The sequence below is a fragment of the Convolutriloba macropyga genome, unplaced genomic scaffold (genome assembly GCF_964194025.1).
Source record: "Convolutriloba macropyga unplaced genomic scaffold, txConMacr16.3 SCAFFOLD_1103, whole genome shotgun sequence".
NCBI lineage: Eukaryota > Metazoa > Xenacoelomorpha > Acoela > Convolutidae > Convolutriloba > Convolutriloba macropyga.
This window is the reverse complement of record NW_027449168.1, coordinates 15,187-22,500: the sequence shown is the minus strand read 5'-3', so window position 1 is coordinate 22,500 and position 7,314 is coordinate 15,187. Positions and strand designations below refer to the sequence as shown.

Below are 7,314 nucleotides of genomic sequence, written 5' to 3'. Positions count from 1 at the left end.
GAAACAACATAATACTTATCGTGCATACCTTTCCATAACTTGTCCTTTTCAGATGCATTAGTTTCCCTTTGTCTTGGCTTCTACAGTCAGACTGGCTACTAGTAACAGCACAGTACTAATCACATATCGTTCTACAGTTTGCAGACAACTTTCACATGTTGATGTTTCAGCTTTCGCCTACTAGAAACAACATAATACTCGCTGTATACATTTGTAGTTCTCTATGTAACTTTCATGTGAAGAAGTTTCGCCAGTCTTTTTGACTGTCTCAAATCTGAGTCATGCTTAGGCTACTAGTTGCTTCATAGTACTTATCGCCTCGAGATCATTGAACAAAACTTGATTTTCACATGTTGCTGTTTCAGCTTCCGCTTACTAGAAACAACATAATACTAGTCTCATTAAGTTCCGTCTCTTTGCAATTTTCTTATGAAGAAAATTCGCCATCACAATGACTCCAGCAGTTCTTGATCAAGGAATGCAATCATTGATCAGAATGCTATTATTTGAATCGGTTCTGCTTTAAGTGTTCCAATTTTATTGGAAGCACCAACAATAGAACATCAATGTGTTCAATCGAGAGTTATATAACCCTGAATCGGACGCAGTCAACAGCCGAAGCCGAGACCGCCTTTTGCGTTAGAGAGGTCGGTAAACAAATCTTGCGATTCATACCGAATTAACACATATAGCTGTGCTCCTCTTCGTAAAGCGAGCCAAGTGATCCCCTGTTGAAGGATGTATTTGGACCAATCTAGTAGCATTTGGTTTCCAACAAGCTCTCCCAAGTTAGCTTACTTATTGGGCTTTTCAACCAATTCGGTTGGCTACAAGCATCATCAAAGTACTAGCCACAGTTTGATCGCAAAATTCTACGACTTTCACATGTTGATGTTTCGGCTTGCGCTTAGCCTACTATAAGCAACATAATACTAGTCATATCATAGAGCGTGATCAGCTTGTGACGTTCTCATGATGAAGTTTCACCAACAGTGTCTCACTTCGAGCTTAAATCCAGCTACTAGTAACTACACAGTACTGACTGCAACGATAACTTTTATCTATACCTTTCACATGCTGCGCTTTCGGCCAGGGCCTACTAACGTCAACATAATACTCGATATAAACTTTTGTTCATGATGCAGCTTCCCCATGCAGAAGTTTCGCCTTCAAATGCTCTCTTGGCCATATGACGTAAGAAAAGGTTACTAGTAACATCACAGTACTAGCCACAGTTTGATTGCAAAATTCTACGACTTTCACATGTTGATGTTTCGGCTTGCGCTTAGCCTACTAGAAGCAACATAATACTAGTCATATCATAGAGCGTGATCAGCTTGTGACGTTCTCATGATGAAGTTTCACCAACAGTGTCTCATTTCGAGCTTAAATCCAGCTACTAGTAACTACACAGTACTGACTGCAACGCTAACTTTTATCTATACCTTTCACATGCTGCGCTTTCGGCCAGGGCCTACTAACGTCAACATAATACTCGATATAAACTTTTGTTCATGATGCAGCTTCCCCATGCAGAAGTTTCGCCTTCAAATGCTCTCTTGGCCATATGACGTAACACAAGGTTACTAGTAACATCACAGTACTAGCCACAATTTGATCGCAAAATTCTACGACTTTCACATGTTGATGTTTCGGCTTGCGCTTAGCCTACTAGAAGCAACATAATACTAGTCATATCATGGAGCGTGATCAGCTTGTGACGTTCTCATGATGAAGTTTCACCAACAGTGTCTCATTTCGAGCTTAAATCCAGCTACTAGTAACTACACAGTACTGACTGCAACGATAACTTTTATCTATACCTTTCACATGCTGCGCTTTCGGCCAGGGCCTACTAATGTCAACATAATACTCGATATAAACTTTTGTTCATGATGCAGCTTCCCCATGCAGAAGTTTCGCCTTCAAATGCTCTCTTGGCCATATGACGTAACACAAGGTTACTAGTAACATCACAGTACTAGCCACAATTTGATCGCAAAATTCTACGACTTTCACATGTTGATGTTTCGGCTTGCGCTTAGCCTACTAGAAGCAACATAATACTAGTCATATCATAGAGCTTGATCAGCTTGTGACATTCTCATGATGAAGTTTCACCAACAGTGTCTCATTTTGAGCTTAAATCCAGCTACTAGTAACTACACAGTACTGACTGCAACAATAACTTTTATCTATACCTTTCACATGCTGCGTTTTCGGCCAAGGCCTACTAACGTCAACATAATACTCGATATAAAATTTTGATCATGATGCAGCTTTCCCATGCAGAAGTTTCGCCTTCAAATGCTCTCTTGGCCATATGACGGAACACCAGGTTACTAGTAACATCACAGTACTAGCCACAGTTTGATTGCAAAATTCTACGACTTTCACATGTTGATGTTTCGGCTTGCGCTTAGCCTACTAGAAGCAACATAATACTAGTCATATCATAGAGCGTGATCAGCTTGTGACGTTCTCATGATGAAGTTTCACCAATAGTGTTTCATTCGAATTGGTTCTGCTTTAAGCTCTCCAATTGTTTTGGATGAACCAGTTTTGCCCTTCGAAGCCACTTTTGTGAGCTTTTGTGGGTCTTTACCAAGAGGATATACCTCAAGGCCTCTTTCAATTCCTTTAAGTTCTTTCAACTCCTTTACAGTTTCTAGGTTCACATAGCTGCAAACCTTATTTCTAGTTTTAAGTCTGGCCAACTTGGGGAGAGTTGGTGCAGACCGTGACCAATTCTAGTAGGATGCCACAACAAGAATGTGATCAACTTAGCTTGTCGATGAACCTGCCCCACATTCAAACAACTCTATCGCCTTTTCCTCGTATAGTTATATGCGAGGGCCTCTCATAGAGAGCGCTGTTAGCAACCTTTTCCACATAGACGATAAAGTTGTGAGTGTTTTGCACATGGCTGTTGTCATCACCACGTGACGAGTCAACTCAGCTTGACTCTCTACACTCCGACAAGCTTTGCACATACGCCTTTAGTTCAGTATGTGTCTTTAATCTGACTCCGGTGCCTCAAGCCGGAAAAATTGTCAGATTATGATCATTATCGGTTAGTCATCCCGATGCAAGATCGTATCGTACTGTCTTTGTCTACCTCCAGATTCCGAAGAACAGGAGGAGACTCTCCCAGACCTACATATCTGGGAGAATGTTCAGAGGGCGAGAAGCTGTGGATTACTCTCCCCTAAGAACTGACTAAACTTTACCCTCGTCCAAGGTAAGTTTATTTTAGCTAGCCTTCTATGTAAAGGATCTGAGGCTAAGCTGTGTTTTTTCGAGCCTTTGGCTCGGAGCAAGTTCAGTGGGCGCCCCGAGTAGCTCAACTCTTTCCCACTGAACAGCGCAACGCTCTGTCACTCGCTGGGATTTTTGCGTGTCGGTTCTAACCACGCGACTTGTGGACCTTTTTAGGCCTTTCTCATTCACAAGTCTATAGCTGGGCTTCTATAACCCAGCTTCTGAGATCTAGATAGCTGCAGTTCTGCTAGGCTGCTTTTGCTAACTAGTCTCCCTTTAAGCAGTCCCTTGCCATGACTGCTGAACTATGTATCCACACAAGTAGTTTTTGAGCTCGATACATAATTCGAGATTGGTTGCCAAGCAATCTCTAGCGACAGAGCGTCATGCGCACTACAGACATGGCCTCTACCAGCAGCCATGCCCGAAGGAATCAATCACTGATCCTTCCGCAGGTTCCCCAACGGAAACCTTGTTACGACTTTTACTTCCTCTAGACAATTAAGCTCGATCCGCTTCATCCCGTTGCCGGAGACCGAAGTCCCAACAGTAGGAATTTGCAATTCTTGCTTAACTATCCAATCAGTAGTAGCGACGGGCGGTGTGTACAAAGGGCAGGGACGTAATCCCTATGAGTTGTTGACTCATAAGTACCAGGAATTCCTGGTTCACGTCTGCAAGTTACAACAGACGATCCCCTTGAAGCGCTGTACTTTTCTCTGATTGCCCAGTCCATTTCGGACCAAGGGCTGAGTACTCAATCTAAAAGTACACAGTGTAGCGCGCGTGCAGTCCAGAACATCTAAGGGCATCACAGACCTGTTATAGCCTCACTTCATCTGCGGTATTTAATTCCGCATAGTTCCTCTAAGAAGTGTTTGAATTCACATATAGTGAATTTCATTATTTAGATGGAGAAGATCTCGTTCGTTATCGGAATTAACCAGACAGATCACTCCACTAACTAAGAACGGCCATGCACCACCGCCCATATAATCATGAAAGATATTCAATCTGTCAATCCTTAAGATGTCTGGACCGGGTGAGTTTTCCCGTGTTGAGTCAAATTAAGCCGCAGGCTCCACTCCTGGTGGTGCCCTTCCGTCAATTCCTTTAAGTTTCGATTTTGCAACCATACTTCCCCCGGAACCAATAAACTTTGGTTTCCCGGTTAATCTCTTGCCAAGTCAAGATCGACTTTGACAAATTGTAGGTTGGTATAGTTTATGGTCAGAATTACGAGGGTATCTAATCCTCTTCAATACTCTGACTTTCGTTCTTGATTAATGAAAACATTCTTGGCAAATGCTTTCGCAGTAGTTTGTCTTGCCACGATCCAAGAATTTCACCTCTAACGTAGCAATACAAATGCCCCCGTCTGTTCCTTTCAATCATTACCGCACTCAGCCAACCGGCATCAATCGAGTAGCGGGTCATTCTCCATTATTCCATGCTTTATTATTCGATCCCAAAGGATGCTTTGAACACTCTAATTTTCTCAGGGTGAAAACACCGTTTCCACAGTTCGTCACATTTAAGTGCAAACTATTTCTTCGATGCGAAGGATGAGCGGAACGAGTCAACAGATTTAACTGAAGACCATGTTGCCGTTCTACTCAAACAGATCCAACTATGAGCTTTTTAAACGCAGCAACTATTGCATACGCTTGTAGAGGCTGGTATTACCGCGGCTGCTGGCACCAGACTTGCCCTCTACTCGTTCATCAATGGAGCTTTTAAGTCCATTCCATTCTGATTACAAACCATAAAGGTTCATATCATTATTTCTAGTCACTACCTCCTCGTGCGGAGAGTGGGTAATTTGCGTGCCTGCTGCCTTCCTTGGATGTGGTAGCCGTTTCTAAGGCTCCCTCTCCGGAATCGAACCCTGATTCCCCGTTACCCGTCACAACCATGGTAGTCCGTTACACTACCATCATAGGTTGATAGGTCAGAAATTCGGAAGTTCCGTCCCCAAGCCGAAGCTATCTGGGATCTTTCAGTTACTAGGACTCATCACGGGATGTGTCTGTACTTAGCAAATCACCCGGTGTAGTCTTGTAAAAGTCTCCGACAGTGTCGGACAATCAGCATGCATTAGCTGCAGGGTTACCGCAGTTATTCATTTAGCTTGCAAATCAACTAATAGATAGTAACTGATTTAATGAGCCATTCGCGGTTCCACTTTTTCAAGCTTCGCTTGCACATGCATGGCTTAGTCTTTCAGACAAGCATATGGCAACTGACAGGATCAATCAGTTTAATTGTACTTTGAACAATCTTTCGATTTGTTCGAATTTAGAAAGACATAGCCTTGCGGCCTCGTCAATCTTGCTTTGAGCTTTTTAAATCACGAAGAGTTTCAATGCATGCTTTGGCATGGCTACTAGTTACTACACAGTACTCTACACACTTAGAGTTACCCACGATTACACATTTCACATGCTGATGTTTCGGCTCGCGCGTACTAGAAACAGCATAATACTATGTGTACTGGTAGATAGCGCTCTGTGAGCATTTCCCATGAGCAGGTTTTGCCCTCCAAATCTCTGTTCTACTGTTACCAATACCGGCTAACAACTGTATCATACTAGGGAGAATTGACTCATGATTTAAAAACCAGATGTTCACATGTCGATGTTTCGGCTCTCGCCTACTAGAAACAACATAATACTAGTCTGTTAAAAATCTCAATCACGCCGCCTCTTCAGATACAGAAGTTTTACCTTTTATTGGTTAGAGAACAGCTTTCCAGCTGTCGACATGGTTACTAGTAACAACACCGTACTCAACACAAAAACTTTTCAACTTCACAACTTTCACATGCTGATGTTTCTGCTTTCGCATACTAGAAACAGCATAATACTTATTGTTTTGTCAAGTAATTTGTGTGTCTTTCCCATGTGAAGTTTCACCGGTCAACAATGTTTCCCTGACCAATTACGGCTACTAGTAGCTGTATAATACTAGGGAAAATGATTGAGGATTTAATATCAGATTTTCACATGTTGATGTTTCGGCTTTCGCCTACTAGAAACAACATAATACTAGTCTGCTAAGAAATCTCGCTCAAATTGCCTTTTCACATACAGAAGTTTCACCTTCTATTGGTTAGAGAACAGTTCTCAGCTGTCGACATGGTTACTAGTAACAACATCGTACTCAACACAAAAATTCTTCAACTTCACAACTTTCACATGCTGATGTTTCTGCTTTCGCGTACTAGAAACAGCATAATACTTATTGCTTTGTCAAGAAGTGTGTGTGTCTTTCCCATGCGAAAGTTTCACCGGTCAGCAATAATTGCCGTGTCCAATTAAGGTTACTCATAGCTGTATAATACTAGGGAAAATGATTGAGGATTTAATATCAGATTTTCACATGTTGATGTTTCGGCTTTCGCCTACTAGAAACAACATAATACTAGTCTGCTAATAAATCTCGCTCAAATTGCCTTTTCACATACAGAAGTTTCACCTCTTCTTGGTCACTGTACAGATGATGCTGTCTGTTCTTTATTTGGTTCTGCTTATTATAAGGAGGGGCATCACTCCTTCCTCCTTGGTTTGCATGCATTAAGCCTGCTTTGTGAAAAGCGTATCTTTCTAGCTTTTCTTCGCCTTACTCGAGTAGGACGATACAATCCAGACATTAGTCAGTCTTGGTGTAAAGTCACTGAGTATTATTCGGTTCTGCTTTATTCAGCAATATGCTGTATAATTGTTGTAATTTGCGAACATATTTGTTCTCAGTTCCGAACTACTAGCGACGACAGATTACCAGCGGTCATGAGCCATCAAGGTAGTTCTTTGGTGCATCAAGTAGAGAGGTGCCATCAAACAACACTTCCCTAATAATGCTACACACATAGAATTTGCTACAGTGCAGCTTTTTACTTTGCAAAATTTGCGCACAAATTTTGCATAGAATAAATGTTTTATCAAGATTTTTAGATCCCCTCCCTTGAGAGAACGTTACTCCTTTAAGTGAACACCCCGCGGCGTCCTGTTGTTATTGCTTATAACCATTTCGCAAGCCGGAGGCATAATGCAC

At 42.0% G+C, this 7,314-nt stretch overlaps 1 pseudogene; it reads right to left on the bottom strand.

Moving 5' to 3' along the window:
* Positions 1–588: 588 nt before the first annotated feature.
* Positions 589–740, bottom strand: LOC142354833 (5.8S ribosomal RNA; annotated as a pseudogene).
* Positions 741–7,314: the final 6,574 nt, after the last annotated feature.